Here is a 17,793-nt window from a genome sequence, read left to right as displayed (position 1 = left end):
ATTTGTTTCCTTGTGCGTGCGCACTGCACCTCCCGCTCTCGTTCTAATATCAAGTAAAATGCTACAGTGCTGTGACTCACATTTGCGAATAAACCTGAGGACCATAATTCAAGTCGTGCGTAACGTCGAAAGAATCATCTGCAAAAAAATGGGTGCAACAGGAGGACTTCACAAGAAAATGGGTGCAACACGAGAACTTCCCAGGAGGCAACCCGTCATTGTACTACTTTCGCCAAAGCACACTTAACTGCGGAATTCTGATGGGATCCGGTGCATTTGTGCTGGTGTGACCGCAACTGTTTAATTTCGTGCTGAAAATACATACACTCCTTCTTCCCTATCCCCATCCCATCATTTGTTTCCTTGTGCGTTCACACTGCACCTCTCCTTCTCGTTCTAATATCGATTAAAATGCCCCTGATTCTTGACTCACATTTGCGTATAAACCAGTGGACCCTAGTTCCAGTCGCGCGTAACGTCGAACGACCTCTCTGAAAAAAAATTGTTGCGATACGAGGACTTCCCAAGAGGTCACACATCCGAGTACTACTCTCGCCCAAGCACACTTCACTGCGGAGTTCTGATGGGATCCGGTGCATTAGTGCTGGTATGATCGCACCTGTTTAATTTTGCTCTGCAAATACATAAACTCATTCCCCTTTCTTCCCCCTCTCGTCATTTGTTTCCTTGTGCGTGCGTACTGCACCTCCCGTTCTCGTTCTAATATCAAGTAAAATGCTACAGCGCTGTGACTCACATTTGCGAATAAATCTGAGGACCATAATTCAAGTCGCACGTAACGTTGAAAGAATCATCTGCAAAAAAATGGGTGCAACACGAGAACTTCACAAGAAAATGGGTGGAATATAAGGACTTTGCAAGAGCTAACCCATGCTAGTACTACTCTCGCCCAAGCACCCTTACCTACGGAGTTCTGATAGAATCCGATGCATTAGTGCTGGTATGATCGCAGCTGTTTCATTTCGTGCTGAAAATGAATACACTCTTTCTCCTTCCCTCCCCCTCTCATCATTTGTTTCCTTGTGCGTGCACTCTGCATCTCTCATTCTTGTTCTAATATTGATTAAAATGCCCCTGCTTCTTGACTCACATTTGCGTATAAACTAGTGGACCCTAGTTGCAGTCGCGCATAACGTCGAACGACCCGTTTGAAAAGAAAAATTAGTGCGACACGAGGACTTCCCAGGAGGTCACCCATCCGAGTACTACTCTCGCCCAAGCACACTTAATTGCGGAGTTCTAATGGGATCCGGTGCATTAGTGCTGGTATGATCATACCCGTTTAATTCTACGCTGCAAATACATAAACTCCTTCTCCTTTTTTCTCCCTCCCGTCATTTGTTTCCTTGTGCGTGCGCACTGCACCTCCCTTGCTCGTTCTAATATCAAGTAAAATGCTACGGTGCCGTGACTCACATTTGCGAATAAACCTGAGGACCATAATTCAAGTCGCGCGTAACGTCGAAAGAATCATCTGCAAAAAATGGGTGCAACACGAGGACTTCCTAAGAAAATGGGTGAAATATAAGGACTTCGCAGGAGGTCACTCATCCTAGAGCTACTCTCGCCCAAGCACCCTAAACTTGCGGAGTTCTGATAGAATCCGTTGCATTGGTGCTGGCATGATTGCTCATGTTTCATTCTGCGCTGCAAATACATACACTTTTTCTCCCTCCATCCCCCCTCCCGTCAATTGTTTCTTTGTGCGTTAACACTGCACCTCTCCTTCTCGTTCTAATATCGATTAAAATGCCCCTGCTTCTTGACTCACATTTGTGAATAAACCTGAGGACCATAATTCAAGTCGCGTGTAACGTCGAAAGAATCATCTACAAAAAAATGGGTGCAACACGAGGACTTTACAAGAAAATGGGTGAAATATAAGGACTTCGCAGGAGGTAACCCATGCTAGTACTACTCTCGCCCAGGCACCCCTTACCTATGGAGTTCTGATAGAATCCGATGCATTAGTGCTGGTATGATCGCACCTGTTTCATTTCGTGTTGAAAATACATACACTCTTTCTCCTTCCTTCCCCCTCCCGTCATTTGTTTCCTTGTGCGTGCACTCTGCATCTCTCTTTCTCGTTCTAATATCGATTAAAATGCCCTTGCTTCTTGACTCACATTTGCGTATAAACCAGTGGACCCTAGTTGCAGTCGCGCATAACGTCGAACGACCAGTCTGAAAAAAAAAATTAGTGCGACACGAGGACTTCCTAGGAGGTCACCCATCCTAGTATTACTCTCGCCCAAACACACTTAACTGCAGAGTTCTAATGGGATCTGGTGCATAAGTGCTAGTATGATCGCACCTGTTTAATTTCGCGCTGCAAATACATAAACTCCTTCTCCTTTTTTCCCCCTCCCGTCATTTGTTTCCTTGTGCGTGCGCACTACACCTCACGTTCTCGTTCAAATATCAAGTAAAATGCCACGGTGCCGTGACTCACATTTGCGAATAAATCTGCAGACCATAATTAAAGTCGCGCGTAACGTCGAACGGCACATCTGAAAAAAAGAAAATGGGTGCAACACGAGAACATCCCAGGAGGTAACCCATCATTGTACTACTTTCGCCAAAGCACACTTAACTGCGGAGTTCTGATGGGATCCGGTGTATTTGTGCTGGTGTGACCGCACCTGTTTAATTTCGTGCTGAAAATACATACACTCCTTCTTCCCAACCCCCCTCCCATCATTTGTTTCCTTGTGCGTTCACACTGGACCTCTCCTTCTCGTTCTAATATCGATTAAAATGCCCCTGATTCTTGACTCACATTTGCGTATAAACCAGCGGACCATAGTTCCAGTCGCGCGTAACGTTGAACGATCCCTCTAAAAAAAATTGTTGCGATACGAGGACTTCCAAGAGGTCACACATCCGAGTACTACTCTCGCCCAAGCACACTTCACTGCGGAGTTCTAATGGGATCCGGTGCATTAGTGCTGGTATGATCGCACCTGTTTAATTTTGCGCTGCAAATACATAAACTCACTCCCCTTTCTTCCCCCTCCCGTCATTTGTTTCCTTGTGCGTGCGCACTGCACCTCCCGTTTTCGTTCTAATATCAAGTAAAATGCTACAGCGCTGTGACTCACATTTGCGAATAAACCTGAGGACCATAATTCAAGTCGTACGTAACGTTGAAAGAATCATCTGCAAAAAAATGGGTGCAACATGAGGACTTCCCAAGTGGTCACCCATCCTAGTACTACTCTCACCCAAGCACACTTAACTGCGGAGTTATGATGGGATCTGTTGCATTAGTGCTGGTATGATTGCACCTGATTAATTTCGCTCTGCAAATACATAAACTCGTTCTCCTTTCTTCCCCCTCCCATCATTTGTTCACTTGTGCGTGCACTCTGCATCTCTCTTTCTCGTTCTAATATCAAGTAATATGCCCCGGCACCGTGACTCACCTTTGCAAATGAACCAGCGGTTTATAATTCCATTCGCGCCTAACGTCGAACAATCATCCGAAAAAAAATAGGTGCAACACGAGGGCTTCCCAAGTGGTCACCATTCCGAGTACTACTCTCGCCCAAGCACACCTAACTACGGAGTTCTGATGGGATCCGAGGCTTTAGTGCTGGTATGATCGCACCCGTTTAATTTTGCGCTGCAAATACATATATTCCTTCTCCTTTCTTCCCCCTCCCGTCATTTGTTTCCTTGTGCGTTCACACTTCACCTCTCATTCTCGTTCTAATATCGATTAAAATGCCCCTGATTCTTGACTCACATTTGCGTATAAACCAGCGGACCATAGTTCCAGTCGCGCGTAACGTTGAACGATCCCTCTGAAAAAAAATTGTTGCGATACGAGGACTTCCCAAGAGGTCACACATCCGAGTACTACTCTCGCCCAAGCACACTTCACTGCGGAGTTCTAATGGGATCCGGTGCATTAGTGCTGGTATGATCGCACCTGTTTAATTTTGCGCTGCAAATACATAAACTCATTCCCCTTTCTTCCCCCTCCCGTCATTTGTTTCCTTGTGCGTGCGCACTGCACCTCCCGTTTTCGTTCTAATATCAAGTAAAATGCTACAGCGCTGTGACTCACATTTGCGTATAAACCAGCGGACCCTAGTTCCAGACGCGCGTAATGTCGAACGACCCGTCTGAAAAAAAATTGGTGTGACACGAGGACTTCCCAAGAGGTCACCCATCCGAGTACTAATCTCGCCCAAGCACACTTCACTGCAGAGTTCTGATGGGATCCGGTGTATTAGTGCTGGTATGATCGCACCTGTTTAATTTCGGGCATCAAATACATAAACTCATTCCCCTTTCTTCCCCCTCCCGTCATTTGTTTCCTTGTGCGTGCGCACTGCACCTCCCGTTCTCGTTCTAATATCAAGTAAAATGCTACAGCGCCGTGACTCACTTTTGCGAATAAACTTGAGGACCATAATTCAAGTCGCGCGTAACGTCGAAAGAATCATCTGCAAAAAAATGGGTGCAACACGAGGACTTCACGAGAAAATAGGTGAAATATAAGGACTTCGCAGGAGGTAACCCATGCTAGTACTACTCTCTCCCAAGCACCCTTACCTACGGAGTTCTGTTAGAATCTGTTGCGTTAGTGCTGGTATGATCGCACCTGTTTCATTTCGTGCTGAAAATACATACACTCCTTCTCCTTCCCTCCCCCTCCCATCAATTGTTTCCTTGTGCGTTCACACTGCACCTCTCATTCTCGTTCTAATATCGATTAAAATGCCCCTGTTTCTTGACTCACATTTGCGTATAAACCAGCAGACCCTAGTTCCAGTCGCGCGTAACGTCGAACGACCCGTCTGAAAATAAATTGGTACGACACGAGGACTTCCCAGGAGGTCACCCATCCGAGTACTACTCTCTCCCAAGCACATTTAACTGCGGAGTTCTGATGGGATCCGGTGCATTAATGCTGGTATGATCGCGCCCGTTTAATTTTGCGCTGCGAATACATATATTCCTTCTCCTTTCTTCCCCCTCCCGTCATTTGTTTCCTTGTGCGTGCGCACTGCACCTCCCGTGCTCGTTCTAATATCAAGTAAAATGCTTTGGTGCCGTGACTCACATTTGCGAATAAAGCTGAGGACCAAAATTCAAGTCGCGCATATCGTCGAAAGAATCATCTGCAAAAAAATGGGTGGAACACGACGACTTCCTAAGAAAATGGGTGAAATATAAGGACTTCGCAGGAGGTCACCCATCCTAGAGCTACTCTCGCCCAAGCACCCTTAACTGCTGGTATGATTGCTCATGTTTCATTCTGCGCTGCAAATACATACACTTTTTCTCCCTCCATCCCCCCTCCCGTCATCTGTTTCCTTGTGCGTGCACTCTGCATCTCTCCCTCTCGTTCTAATATCGATTAAAATGCCCCTGCTTCTTGACTCATATTTGCGTATAAACCAGCGGACCCTAGTTCCAGACGTGCGTAACGTCGAACGACCCGTCTGAAAAAAAATTGGTGGGACACGAGGACATCCCAAGAGGTCACCCATTCGAGTACTAATCTCGCCCAAGCACACTTCACTGCGGAGTTCTGATGGGATCTGGTGCATTACTGCTGGTATGATCGCACCTGTTTAATTTCGGGCTGCAAATACATAAACTCATTCCCCTTTCTTCCCCCTCCCATCATTTGTTTCCTTGTGCATGCGCACTGCACCTCCTGTTCTCGTTCTAATATCAAGTAAAATGCTACAACGCCGTGACTCACATTAGCGAATAAACCTGAGGACCATAATTCAAGTCGCGCGTAACGTCGAAAGAATCATCTGCAAAAAAGTGGGTGCAACACGAGGACTTCACAAGAAAATGGGTGAAATATAAGGACTTCGTAGGAGGTAACCCATGCTAGTACTACTCTCGCCCAAGCACCCTTACCTACGGAGTTCTGATAGAATCCGTTGCATTAGTGTTGGTATGATCGCACCTGTTTTATTTCGTGCTGAAAATACATACACTCCTTCTCCTTCCCTCCCCCTCCCATCAATTGTTTCCTTGTGCGTTCACACTGCACCTCTCCTTCTCGTTCTAATATAGATTAAAATGCCCTTGCATCTTGACTCACATTTGCGTATAAACCAGCGGACCCCAGTTCCAGTCGCGCGTAACGTCGAACGATCCGTCTGAAAATAAATTGTTGCGACACGAGGACTTCCCAGGAGGTCACCCATCTGAGTACTACACTCGCCTAAGCACACTTAACTGCGGAGTTCTGATGGGATCCGATGCATTTATGCTGGTATGATCGCACTTGTTTAATTTTGCGCTACAAATACATAAACTCCTTCTCCTTTCTTCCCCCTCCCGTCATTTGTTTCCTTGTGCGTGCGCACTGCACCTCTCGTTCTCGTTCAAATACCAGGTAAAATACCACGGCGCTGTGACTCACATTTGCGAATAAATCTGCGGACCATAATTAAAGTCGCGCGTAATGTCGAACGGCACATCTGAAAAAAAGAAAAGGGGTGCAACACGAGAACTTCCCAGGAGGTAACCCATCATTGTACTACTTTCGCCAAAGCACACTTAACTGCGGAGTTCTGATGGGATCCAGTGCATTTGTGCTGGTGTGACCGCACCTGTTTAATTTCGTGCTGAAAATACATACACTCCTTCTTCCCTCCCCCCCCCCATCATTTGTTTCCTTGTGCGTTCACACTGCACCTCTCCTTCTCGTTCTAATATCGATTAAAATGCCCTGATTCTTGACTCACATTTGCGTATAAACCAGCGGACCATAGTTCCAGTTGCGCGTAACGTCGAACGACCCATCTGAAAAAAAATTGTTGCGATACGAGGACTTCCCAAGAGGTCATCCATCCGAGTACTACTCTCGCCCAAGCACACTTAACTGCAGAGTTCTGATGGGATCCAATGCATTAGTGCTGGTATGATGCCACTTGTTTAATTTTGCACTTCAAATACATACACTCCTTCTCTTTTCTTCCTCCTCCTGTCATTTGTTTCCTTGTGCGTGCGCACTGCACCTCCCGTACTCGTTCTAATATCAAGTAAAATGCCACGGCGACCTGACTCACATTTGCGAATAAACCTGAGGACCAAAATTCAAGTCGCGCGTAACGTCGAAAGAATCATCTGCAAAAAAATGGGTGCAACACGAGAACTTCACAAGAAAATGGGTGAAATATAAGGACTTCGCAGGAGATAACCCATGCTAGTACTACTCTCGCCCAAGCACCCTTACCTACGGAGTTCTGATAGAATCCGTTGCATTAGTGCTGGTATCATCGCACCTGTTTCATTTCGTGCTGAAAATACATACACTCCTTCTCCTTCCCTCCCCCTCCCATCAATTGTTTCCTTGTGCGCTCACACTGCACCGCTCCTTTTCGTTCTATTATCGATTAAAATGCCCCTGCTTCTTGACTCACATTTGCGTATAAACCAGCGGAACCTAGTTCCAGTCGCGCGTAACGTCGAACGACTCGTTTGAAAAAAAATTGGTGCGACACGAGGACTTCGCAGGAGGTCACCCATCCGAGTACTACTCTCGCCCAAGCACACTTAACTGCAGAGTTCTGATGGGATCCGGTGCATTAGTGTTGGTATGATCGCACCCGTTTAATTCCGCACTGTAAATACATAAACTCCTTCTCCTTTCTTCCCCCTCCCGTCATTTGTTTCCTTGTGCGTGCGCACTGCACCTACCGTGCTCGTTCTAATATCAAGCAAAATGCTATGGTGCCGTGACTCACATTTGCGAATAAACCTGAGGACCATAATTCAAGTCGTGCGTATCGTCGAAAGATTTATCTGCAAAAAATGGGTGAAATATAAGGACTTCGCAGGAGGTCACCCATCCTAGTGCTACTATCGCCTAAGCACCCTTAACTTGTGGAGTTCTGATAGAATCTGTTGCATTGGTGCTGGTATGATTGCTCACGTTTCATTCTGTGCTGCAAATACATACACTTTTTCTCCCTCCATCCCCCCTCCCGTCATTTGTTTCCTTGTGCGTGCACTCTGCATCTCTCCTTCTCGTTCTAATATCGATTAAAATGCCCATGCTTCTTGACTCACATTTGCGTATAAACCAGCGGAACCTAGTTCCAGTCGCGCGTAACGTCGAATGACTCGTTTAAAAAAAAATTGGTGCGACACGAGGACTTCGCAGGAGGTCACCCATCCGAGTACTACTCTCGCCCAAGCACACTTAACTGCGGAGTTCTGATGGGATCCGGTGCATTAGTGTTGGTATGATCGCACCCGTTTAATTCCGCGCTGCAAATACATAAACTCCTTCTCCTTTCTTCCCCCTCCCGTCATTTGTTTCCTTGTGCGTGCGCACTGCACCTACCGTGCTCGTTCTAATATCAAGCAAAATGCTATGGTGCCGTGACTCACATTTGCGAATAAACCTGAGGACCATAATTCAAGTCGTGCGTATCGTCGAAAGAATTATTTGCAAAAAATGGGTGAAATATAAGGACTTCGCAGGAGGTCACCCATCCTAGTGCTACTATCGCCTAAGCACCCTTAACTTGTGGAGTTCTGATAGAATCTGTTGCATTGGTGCTGGTATGATTGCTCATGTTTCATTCTGGGCTGCAAATACATACACTTTTTCTCCCTCCATCCCCCCTCCCGTCATTTGTTTCCTTGTGCGTGCACTCTGCATCTCTTCTTCTCGTTCTAATATCGATTAAAATGCCCCTGCTTCTTGACTCACATTTGCGTATAAACCAGTGGACCCTAGTTCCAGTCGCGCGTAACATCGAACCACCCGTCTCGAAAAAAAATTAGTGCGACACGAGGACTTCCCAGAAGGTCACCCATCCGAGTACTACTCTCGCCCAAGCACATTTAACTGCGGAGTTCTGATGGGATCCGGTGTATTATTGCTGCTATGATCGCACCTGTTTAATTTCGCGCTGCAAATACATAAACTCCTTCTCCTTTCTTCCCCCTCCCGTCATTTTTTTCCTTGTGCGTGCGCACTGCACCTCTCGTTCTCGTTCAAATATCATGTACAATGCCACGGCGCCGTGACTCACATTTGCGAATAAATCTGCGGACCATAATTAAAGTCGTGCGTAACGTTGAACGACACATCTGAAAAAAAGAAAATTGGTGCAACACGAGAACTTCCCACGGGGTAACTCATCATTGTACTACTTTCACCAAAGCACACTTAACTGCGGAGTTCTGAATGGATCCGGTACATTTGTGCTGGTATGATCGCACCTGTTTAATTTTGCGCTGCAAATACATAAACTCATTCCCCTTTCTTCCCCCTCCCGTCATTTTTTTCCTTGTGCGTGCGCACTGCACCTCCCGTGCTCCTTCTAATATAAAGTAAAATGCTACGGTGCCGTGACTCACATTTGCGAATAAACCTGAGGACCATAATTCAAGTCGCGCGTATCGTCGAAAGAATCATCTGCAAAAAAATGGGTGCAACATAAGGACTTCCTAAGAAAATTTGTGAAATATAAGGACTTCGCAGGAGGTCACCCATCCTAGTGCTACTCTCGCCCAAGAACCCTTAACTTGCGGAGTTCTGATAGAATCCGTTGCATTGGTGCTGGTATGATTACTCATGTTTCACTCTGCACTGCAAATACATACACTTTTTCTCCCTCCATCCCCCCTCCCGTCATTTGTTTCCGTGTGCGTGTGCACTGCACCTCCCGTGCTCGTTCTAATATCAAGTAAAATGCTACGGTGCCGTGACTCACATTTGCGAATAAACCTGAGGACCATAATTCAAGTCGCGCGTATCGTCGAAAGAATCATCTGCAAAAAAATGGGTGCAACACGAGGACTTCCTAAGAAAATTGGTGAAATATAAGGATTTCGCAGGAGGTCACCCATCCTAGTGCTACTCTCGCCCAAGCACCCTTAACTTGCGGAGTTCTTATAGAATCCGTTGCATTGGTGCTGGTATGATTTCTCATGTTTCATTCTGCGCTGCAAATACATACACTTTTTCTCCCTCCATCCCCCCTCCCGTCATTTGTTTCCTTGTGCGTACGCATTGCACCTCTCGTTCTCGTTCAAATATCAAGTAAAATGCCACGGCGCCGTGACTCACATTTACGAATAAATATGCGGACCATAATTAAAGTCGCGCGTAACGTCGAACGGCACATCTGAAAAAAAAAAAATGGGTGCAACACGAGAACTTCCCAGGAGGCAACCCATCATTGTACTACTTTCGCCAAAGCACACTTAACTGCGGAGTTCTGATGGGATCCGGTGCATTTGTGCTGGTGTGACCGCACCTGTTTAATTTCGTGCTGAAAATACATACACTCCTTCTTCCCTCCCCCCCTCCCATCATTTGTTTCCTTGTGCGTTCACACTGCACCTCTCATTCTCGTTCTAATATCGATTAAAATGCCCCTGATTCTTGACTCACATTTGCGTATAAACCAGCGGACAATGGTTCCAGTCGCGTGTAACGTCGAACGACCCATCTGAAAAAAAATGTTTGCGATACAAGGAGTTCCCAAGAGGTCACCCATCCGAGTACTACTCTCGCCCAAGCACACTTAACTGCAGAGTTCTGATGCGATCCAGTGCATTAGTGCTGGTATGATGCCACTTGTTTAATTTTGCGCTTCAAATATATACACTCCTTCTCTTTTCTTCCTCCTCCTGTCATTTGTTTCCTTGTGCGTGCGCACTGCACCTCCCGTAATCGTTCTAATATCAAGTAAAATGCCACGGCGACGTTACTCACATTTGCGAATAAACCTGAGGACCATAATTCAAGTCGCGCGTAACGTCGAAAGAATCATCTGCAAAAAAATGGGTGCAACACGAGGACTTCACAAGAAAATGGGTGAAATATAAGGACTTCGCAGGAGGTAACCCATGCTAGTACTACTCTCGCCCAAGCACCCTTACCTACGGAGTTCTGATAGAATCCGTTGCATTAGTGTTGGTGTCATCGCACCTGTTTCATTTCGTGCTGAAAATACATACACTCCTTCTCCTTCCCTCCCCCTCCAATCAATTGTTTCCTTGTGCGTTCACACTGCACCTCTCCTTTTCGTTCTATTATCGATTAAAATGCCCCTGCTTCTTGACTCACATTTGCGTATAAACCAGCGGAACCTAGTTCCAGTCGCGCGTAACGTCGAACGACTCGTTTGAAAAAAAATTGGTGCGACACGAGGACTTCGCAGGAGGTCACCCATCCGAGTACTACTCTCGCCCAAGCACACTTAACTGCGGAGTTCTGATGGGATCCGGTGCATTAGTGTTGGTATGATCGCACCCGTTTAATTCCGCGCTGCAAATACATAAACTCCTTCTCCTTTCTTCCCCCTCCCGTCATTTGTTTCCTTGTGCGTGCGCACTGCACCTACCGTGCTCGTTCTAATATCAAGCAAAATGCTATGGTGCCGTGACTCACATTTGCGAATAAACCTGAGGACCATAATTCAAGTCGTGCGTATCGTCGAAAGAATTATCTGCAAAAAAATGGGTGAAATATAAGGACTTCGCAGGAGGTCACCCATCCTAGTGCTACTATCGCCTAAGCACCCTTAACTTGTGGAGTTCTGATAGAATCTGTTGCATTGGTGCTGGTATGATTGCTCATGTTTCATTCTGTGCTGCAAATACATACACTTTTTCTCCCTCCATCCCCCCTCCCGTCATTTGTTTCCTTGTGCGTGCACTCTGCATCTCTCCTTCTCGTTCTAATATCGATTAAAATGCCCATGCTTCTTGACTCACATTTGCGTATAAACCAGCGGAACCTAGTTCCAGTCGCGCGTAACGTCGAACCACCCGTCTGGAAAAAAAATTAGTGCGACACGAGGACTTCCCAGGAGGTCACCCATCCGAGTACTACTCTCGCCCAAGCACAATTAACTGCGGAGTTCTGATGGGATCCGGTGCATTAGTGTTGGTATATCGCACCTGTTTAATTTCGCGCTGCAAATACATAAATTCCTTCTCCTTTCTTCCCCCTCCCGTCATTTGTTTCCAAGTGCGTGCGCACTGCACCTCTCGTTCTCGTTCAAATATCAAGTACAACGCCGCGGCGTCGTGACTCACATTTGCGAATAAATCTGCGGACCATAATTAAAGTCGCGCGTAACGTCGAACGGCACATCTGAAAAAAAGAAAATGGGTGCAACACGAGAACTTCCCACGAGGTAACCCATCATTGTACTACTTTCACCAAAGCACACTTAACTGCGGAGTTCTGATGGGATCCGGTGCATTTGTGCTGGTATGATCGCACCTGTTTAATTTTGCGCTGCAAATACATAAACTCATTCCCCTTTCTTCCCCCTCCCGTCATTTTTTTCCTTGTGCGTGCGCACTGCACCTCCCGTGCTCCTTCTAATATAAAGTAAAATGCTACGGTGCCGTAACTCACATTTGCGAATAAACCTGAGGACCATAATTCAAGTCGCGCGTATCGTCGAAAGAATCATCTGTAAAAAAATGGGTGCAACACAAGGACTTCCTAAGAAAATGGGTGAAATATAAGGACTTCGCATGAGGTCACCCATTCGAGTACTTTTCTCGCCCAAGCACCCTTAACTGCGGAGTTCTGATAGAATCCGTTGCATTTGTGCTGGTATGATCCCTCATGTTTCATTCTGCACTGCAAATACATACACTCTTTCTCCTTCCAACCCCCCTCCCGTCATTTGTTTCCTTGTGCGTGCACTCTGCATCTCTCTTTCTCTTTCTAATATCAAGTAATATGCCCCGGCACCGTGACTCACCTTTGCAAATGAACTTGCGGTTTATAATTCCATTCGCGCGTAACGTCGAACAACCCATCCGAAAAAAAAATAGGTGCAACATGAGGGCTTCCCAGGTGGTGACCCATCCGAGTTCTACTCTCGCCCAAGCACACTTAACTGCGGGGTTCTGATGGGATCCGGAGCTTTAGTGCTGGTATGATCGCACCTGTTTAATTTCGTGCTGCAAATACATATACTCCTTCTCATTTCTTTCCCCTCCCGTCATTTGTTTCCTTGTGCGTTCACACTTCACCTCTCATTCTCGTTCTAATATCGATTAAAAAGCCCCTACTTCTTGACTCATATTTGCGTATAAACCAGCGGACCCTAGTTCCAGACGCGCGTAACGTCGAACGACCCGTCTGAAAAAAAATTGGTGCGACATGAGGACTTCCCAGGAGGTCACCCATCCGAGTACTAATGTCGCCCAAGCACACTTCACTGCGGAGTTCTGATGGGATCCGGTGCATTAGTGCTGGTATGATCGGTGCTGCTTAATTTTGCGCTGCAAATACATAAATTCATTCCCCTTTCTTCCCCCTCCCGTCATTTGTTTCCTTGTGCGTACGCACTGCACCTCCCGTTCTCGTTCTAATATCAAGTAAATAGCTACAGCGCCGTGACTCACATTTGCGAATAAACTTGAGGACCATAATTCAAGTCGCACGTAACGTCGAAAGAATCATCTGCAAAAAAATGAGTGCAACACGAGGACTTCACAAGAAGATGGGTGAAATATAAGGACTTCGCAGGAGATAACCCATGCTAGTACTACTCTCGCCCAAGCACCCTTACATACGTAGTTCTGATAGAATCCGTTGCATTAGTGCTGGCATGATCGCACCAGTTTAATTTCGCGCTGCAAATACATAAACTCCATCTCCTTTCTTTCCCCTCCCGTCATTTGTTTCCTTGTGCGTGCGCACTGCACCTCTCGTTCTTGTTCAAATATCAAGTAAAATGCCACGGCGCCGTGACTCACATTTGCGAATAAATCTGCGGACCATAATTAAAGTCGCGCGTAACGTCGACCGGCACATCTGAAAAAAAAAATGGGTGCAACACGAGAACTTCCCAGGAGGTAACCCATCATTGTACTACTTTCGCCAAAGCACCCTTAACTGCTGAGTTCTGATGGGATCAGTACATTAGTGCTGGTATGATGCCACTTGTTTAATTTTGCGCTTCAAATACATACACTCCTTCTCTTTTCTTCCTCCTCCCGTTATTTGTTTCCTTGTGCGTGCGCACTGCACCTCCCGTACTCGTTCTAATATAAAGTAAAATGCCACGGCGCCGTGACTCACATTTGCGAATAAACCTGCGGACCATAAATCAAGTCGCGCGTAACGTCAAAAGAATCATCTGCAAAAAGATGGGTGCAACACGAGGACCTCCCAAGAAAATGGGTGAAATATAAGGAATTCGTAGGAGGTCACCCATCCGAGTACTTTTCTCGCCCAAGCACCCTTAACTGCGGAGTTTTGATAGAATCCGTTGCAGTAGTGCTGGTATGATCCCTCATGTTTCATTCTGCACTGCAAATACATACACTCTTTCTCCTCCCATCCCCTAACCCGTCATTTGATTCCTTGTGCATGCACTCTGCACCTCTCTTTCTCGTTCTAATATCAAGTAATATGCCCCGGCACCGTGACTCAACTTTGCAAATGAACCAGCGATTTATAATTCCAATCGCGCGTAACGTCGAACAACCCATCAGAGAAAGAAAAGGTGCAACACGAGGACTTGCCAAGTGGTCACCCATCCGAGTACTACTCTCGCCCAAGAACACCTAACTGCGGAGTTCTGATGGGATCCGAGGCTTTAGTGCTGGTATGATCGCACCTGTTTAATTCTGCGCTGCAAATACATACACTCCTTCTCCTTTCTTCCCCCTCCGTCATTTGTTTCCTTGTGCGTTCACACTTCATCTCTACTTCTCGTTCTAATATCGATTAAAATGCCCCTGCTTCTTGACTCACATTTGCGTATAAACCAGCGGACCCTAGTTCCAGACTCTCGTAACGTCGAACGATCTGTCTGAAAAAAAATTAGTGCGACACGAGGACTTTCCAGGAGGTCACCCATCCGAGTACTACTCTCGCCCAAGCACACTTAACTGCAGAGTTCTGATGGGATCCAGTGCAGTAGTGCTGGTATGATCGCACCTATTTAATTTCGCGCTGCAAATTCATAAACTCATTCTCCTTTCTTCCCCCTCCCGTCATTTCTTTCCTTGTGGGTGCGCACTGCACCGCCCGTGCTCGTTCTAATATCAAGTAAAATGCTACGGTGTTGTGACTCACATTTGCGAATAAACCTGAGGACCATAATTCAAGTCGCGTGTATCGTCGAAAGAATCATCTGCAAAAAAATGGGTGCAACACGAGGACTTCCTAAGAAAATGGGTGAAATATAAAGACTTCGCAGGAGGTCACCCATCCTAGTGCTACTCTCGTCCAAGCACCCTTAACTTGCGGAGTTCTGAATGAATCCGTTGCATTGGTGCTGGTATGATTGCTCATGTTTCATTCTGCGCTGCAAATACATACACTTTTTCTCCCTCCATCCCCCCTCCCGTCATTTGTTTCCTTGTGTGTGCACTCTGCACCTCCCGTACTCGTTCTAATATCAAGTAAAATACCACGACGCTGTGACTCACATTTGCGAATAAACCTGCGGACCATAAATCAAGTCGCGCGTAACGTCAAAAGAATTCTGATGAACCATCCGAGTACTAATCTCGCCCAAGCACGCTTAACTGCAGAGTTCTGATGGGATCCAGTGCATTAGTGCTGGTATGATGCCACTTGTTTAATTTTGCGCTTCAAATACATACACTCCTTCCCTTTTCTTCGTCCTCCCGTAATTTGTTTACTTGTGAGTGCGCACTGCACCTCCCGTACTCGTTTTAATATCAAGTAAAATGCCACGACGCCGTGACTCACATTTGCGAATAAACATGCGGACCATAAATCAAGTCGCGCATAACGTCGAAAGAATCATCTGCAAAAAGATGGGTGCAACACGAGGACCCCAAGAAAATGGGTGAAATATAAGGAATTCGCAGGAAGTCACCCATCCGAGTACTTTTCTCGCCCAAGTAACCTTAACTGCGGAGTTCTGATAGAATCCGTTGCATTAGTGCTGGTATGATCCCTCATGTTTCATTCTGCACTGCAAATACATACACTCTTTCTCCTCCTATCCCCCCTCCCGTTATTTGTTTCCTTGTGCGTGCACTCTACATCTCTCTTTCTCATTCTAATATCAAGTAATATGCCCCGGCACCGTGACTCACCTTTGCAAATGAACCAGCGGTTTATAATTCCATTCGCGCGTAACATCGAACAACCCATCCGAGAAAAAAAAGGTGCAACACGAGGGCTTCCCAAGTGGTCACCCATCCGATTACTACTCTCGCCCAAGCACACCTAACTGCGGAGTTCTGATGGGATCCGGGGCTTTAGTGCTGGTATGATCGCACCTGTTTAATTTTGCGCTGCAAACACATACACTCCTTCTCCTTTCTTCCCCCTCCGTCATTTGTTTCCTTGTGCGTTCACACTCCATCTCTCCCTCTCGTTCTAATCTCGATTAAAATGCCCCTACTTCTTGACTCACATTTGCGTATAAACCAGCGGACCCTAGTTCTAGACGCGCGTAACGTCGAACGACCCGTCTGAAAAAAAATTGGTGCGACACGAGGACTTCCTGGGAGGTCACTAATCCGAGTACTACTCTCGCCCAAGCACACTTAACTGCGGAGTTCTGATGGGATCCGGCGCATTAGTGCTGGTATGATCGCACCCGTTTAATTCCGCGCTGCAAATACATAAACTCCTTCTCCTTTCTTTCCCCTCCCGTCATTTGTTTCCTTGTGCGTGCGCACTGCACCTCCCGTACTCGTTCTAATATCAAGTAAAATGCCATGGCGCCGTGACTCACATTTTCGAATAAACCTGCGGACCATAAATCAAGTCGCACGTAACGTCGAAAGAATCATCTGCAAAAAGATGGGTGCAACACGAGGACCTCCCAAGAAAATAGGTTAAATATAAGGACTTCGCATGAGGTCACCCATCCGAGTACTTTTCTCGCCCAAGCACCCTTAACTGCGGAGTTCTGATAGAATCCGTTGCATTAGTGCTGGTATGATCCCTCATGTTTCATTCTGCACTGCAAATACATACACTCTTTCTCCTCCCATCCACCCTCCCGTCATTTGTTTCCTTGTGCGTGCACTCTGCATCTCTCTTTCTCGTTCTAATATCAAGTAATATGCTCCGGCACCGTGACTCAGCTTTGCAAATGAACCAGCGGTTTATAATTCCATTCGCGCGTAACGTCGAAAGAATCATCTGCAAAAAAATGGGTGCAACACGAGGACTTCACAAGAAAATGGGTGAAATATAAGGACTTCGCAGGTGGTAACCCATGCTAGTACTAGTCTCGCCCAAGCACCCTAACCTACGGAGTTCTGTTAGAATCCGTTGCATTAGTGCTGGTATGATCGCACCTGTTTCATTTCGTGCTGAAAATACATACACTCCTTCTCCTTCCCTCCCCCTCCCATCAATTGTTTCCTTGTGCGTTCACACAGCACCTCTCCTTCTCGTTCTAATATCGATTAAAATGCCCTTGCTTCTTGACTCACAATTGCGTATAAACGACCGGACCCCAGTTCCAGTCGCGCATAACGTCGAACGACCCGTCTGAAAAAAAATTGGTGCGACACGAGGACTTCCCAAGAGGTCACCCATCCGAGTACTACTCTCGCCCGAGCACACTTAACTGCGAAGTTCTGGTGGGATCCGGTGCATTAGTGCTAGTATGATCGCACTAGTTTAATTTTGCGCTGCAAATACATAAACTCCTTCTCCTTTCTTCCCCTTCCCGTCATTTGTTTCCTTGTGCGTGCGCACTGCACCTCCCGTGCTCGTTCTAATATCAAGTAAAATGCTACGGTGCCGTGACTCACATTTGCGAATAAACCTGAGGACCATAATTCAAGTCGCGC

General features: G+C 46.4%; 2 non-coding genes and 29 pseudogenes across 2 annotated transcripts; all 31 read right to left on the bottom strand.

Moving 5' to 3' along the window:
- Nucleotides 1-179: 179 nt before the first annotated feature.
- On the bottom strand, nt 180-298 carry LOC148258610 (5S ribosomal RNA; annotated as a pseudogene).
- Nucleotides 299-502: 204 nt separating this feature from the next.
- Nucleotides 503-621, bottom strand: LOC148258609 (5S ribosomal RNA; annotated as a pseudogene).
- Nucleotides 622-1,182: 561 nt separating this feature from the next.
- On the bottom strand, nt 1,183-1,301 carry LOC148258608 (5S ribosomal RNA; annotated as a pseudogene).
- Nucleotides 1,302-2,218: 917 nt separating this feature from the next.
- Nucleotides 2,219-2,337, bottom strand: LOC148258607 (5S ribosomal RNA; annotated as a pseudogene).
- Nucleotides 2,338-2,546: 209 nt separating this feature from the next.
- LOC148258606 (5S ribosomal RNA) lies at nt 2,547-2,665 on the bottom strand (annotated as a pseudogene).
- A 203-nt stretch (nt 2,666-2,868) lies between these two features.
- On the bottom strand, nt 2,869-2,986 carry LOC148258605 (5S ribosomal RNA; annotated as a pseudogene).
- A 205-nt stretch (nt 2,987-3,191) lies between these two features.
- On the bottom strand, nt 3,192-3,310 carry LOC148258604 (5S ribosomal RNA; annotated as a pseudogene).
- A 204-nt stretch (nt 3,311-3,514) lies between these two features.
- On the bottom strand, nt 3,515-3,633 carry LOC148258603 (5S ribosomal RNA; annotated as a pseudogene).
- Nucleotides 3,634-3,838: 205 nt separating this feature from the next.
- Nucleotides 3,839-3,957, bottom strand: LOC148258602 (5S ribosomal RNA; annotated as a pseudogene).
- Nucleotides 3,958-4,162: 205 nt separating this feature from the next.
- Nucleotides 4,163-4,281, bottom strand: LOC148258601 (5S ribosomal RNA; annotated as a pseudogene).
- Nucleotides 4,282-4,840: 559 nt separating this feature from the next.
- LOC148258600 (5S ribosomal RNA) lies at nt 4,841-4,959 on the bottom strand (annotated as a pseudogene).
- A 529-nt stretch (nt 4,960-5,488) lies between these two features.
- On the bottom strand, nt 5,489-5,607 carry LOC148258599 (5S ribosomal RNA; annotated as a pseudogene).
- A 559-nt stretch (nt 5,608-6,166) lies between these two features.
- Nucleotides 6,167-6,285, bottom strand: LOC148258598 (5S ribosomal RNA; annotated as a pseudogene).
- Nucleotides 6,286-6,494: 209 nt separating this feature from the next.
- Nucleotides 6,495-6,613, bottom strand: LOC148258597 (5S ribosomal RNA; annotated as a pseudogene).
- Nucleotides 6,614-6,815: 202 nt separating this feature from the next.
- LOC148258596 (5S ribosomal RNA) lies at nt 6,816-6,933 on the bottom strand (annotated as a pseudogene).
- A 560-nt stretch (nt 6,934-7,493) lies between these two features.
- On the bottom strand, nt 7,494-7,612 carry LOC148258595 (5S ribosomal RNA; annotated as a pseudogene).
- Nucleotides 7,613-8,142: 530 nt separating this feature from the next.
- On the bottom strand, nt 8,143-8,261 carry LOC148258594 (5S ribosomal RNA). Its single transcript, XR_015820289.1, has one exon. It is a non-coding gene; the product is annotated as a 5S ribosomal RNA (ribosomal RNA).
- Nucleotides 8,262-8,792: 531 nt separating this feature from the next.
- LOC148258593 (5S ribosomal RNA) lies at nt 8,793-8,911 on the bottom strand (annotated as a pseudogene).
- Nucleotides 8,912-9,120: 209 nt separating this feature from the next.
- LOC148258592 (5S ribosomal RNA) lies at nt 9,121-9,239 on the bottom strand (annotated as a pseudogene).
- A 921-nt stretch (nt 9,240-10,160) lies between these two features.
- Nucleotides 10,161-10,279, bottom strand: LOC148258591 (5S ribosomal RNA; annotated as a pseudogene).
- Nucleotides 10,280-10,483: 204 nt separating this feature from the next.
- On the bottom strand, nt 10,484-10,601 carry LOC148258590 (5S ribosomal RNA; annotated as a pseudogene).
- A 560-nt stretch (nt 10,602-11,161) lies between these two features.
- Nucleotides 11,162-11,280, bottom strand: LOC148258589 (5S ribosomal RNA). Its single transcript, XR_015820288.1, has one exon. It is a non-coding gene; the product is annotated as a 5S ribosomal RNA (ribosomal RNA).
- A 532-nt stretch (nt 11,281-11,812) lies between these two features.
- On the bottom strand, nt 11,813-11,930 carry LOC148258588 (5S ribosomal RNA; annotated as a pseudogene).
- Nucleotides 11,931-12,139: 209 nt separating this feature from the next.
- On the bottom strand, nt 12,140-12,258 carry LOC148258587 (5S ribosomal RNA; annotated as a pseudogene).
- Nucleotides 12,259-12,819: 561 nt separating this feature from the next.
- LOC148258586 (5S ribosomal RNA) lies at nt 12,820-12,938 on the bottom strand (annotated as a pseudogene).
- A 205-nt stretch (nt 12,939-13,143) lies between these two features.
- On the bottom strand, nt 13,144-13,262 carry LOC148258585 (5S ribosomal RNA; annotated as a pseudogene).
- Nucleotides 13,263-14,501: 1,239 nt separating this feature from the next.
- Nucleotides 14,502-14,620, bottom strand: LOC148258584 (5S ribosomal RNA; annotated as a pseudogene).
- Nucleotides 14,621-14,824: 204 nt separating this feature from the next.
- On the bottom strand, nt 14,825-14,943 carry LOC148258583 (5S ribosomal RNA; annotated as a pseudogene).
- A 1,200-nt stretch (nt 14,944-16,143) lies between these two features.
- Nucleotides 16,144-16,262, bottom strand: LOC148258582 (5S ribosomal RNA; annotated as a pseudogene).
- A 204-nt stretch (nt 16,263-16,466) lies between these two features.
- Nucleotides 16,467-16,585, bottom strand: LOC148258581 (5S ribosomal RNA; annotated as a pseudogene).
- Nucleotides 16,586-17,499: 914 nt separating this feature from the next.
- Nucleotides 17,500-17,618, bottom strand: LOC148258580 (5S ribosomal RNA; annotated as a pseudogene).
- Nucleotides 17,619-17,793: the final 175 nt, after the last annotated feature.

This window comes from Carica papaya, chromosome 5 (genome assembly GCF_054855325.1).
Source record: "Carica papaya isolate Zhongbai chromosome 5, ASM5485532v1, whole genome shotgun sequence".
Taxonomy (NCBI): domain Eukaryota; kingdom Viridiplantae; phylum Streptophyta; class Magnoliopsida; order Brassicales; family Caricaceae; genus Carica; species Carica papaya.
Note: the sequence above shows the minus strand (reverse complement) of the source record. Positions and strands in the feature narration are given on the sequence as shown.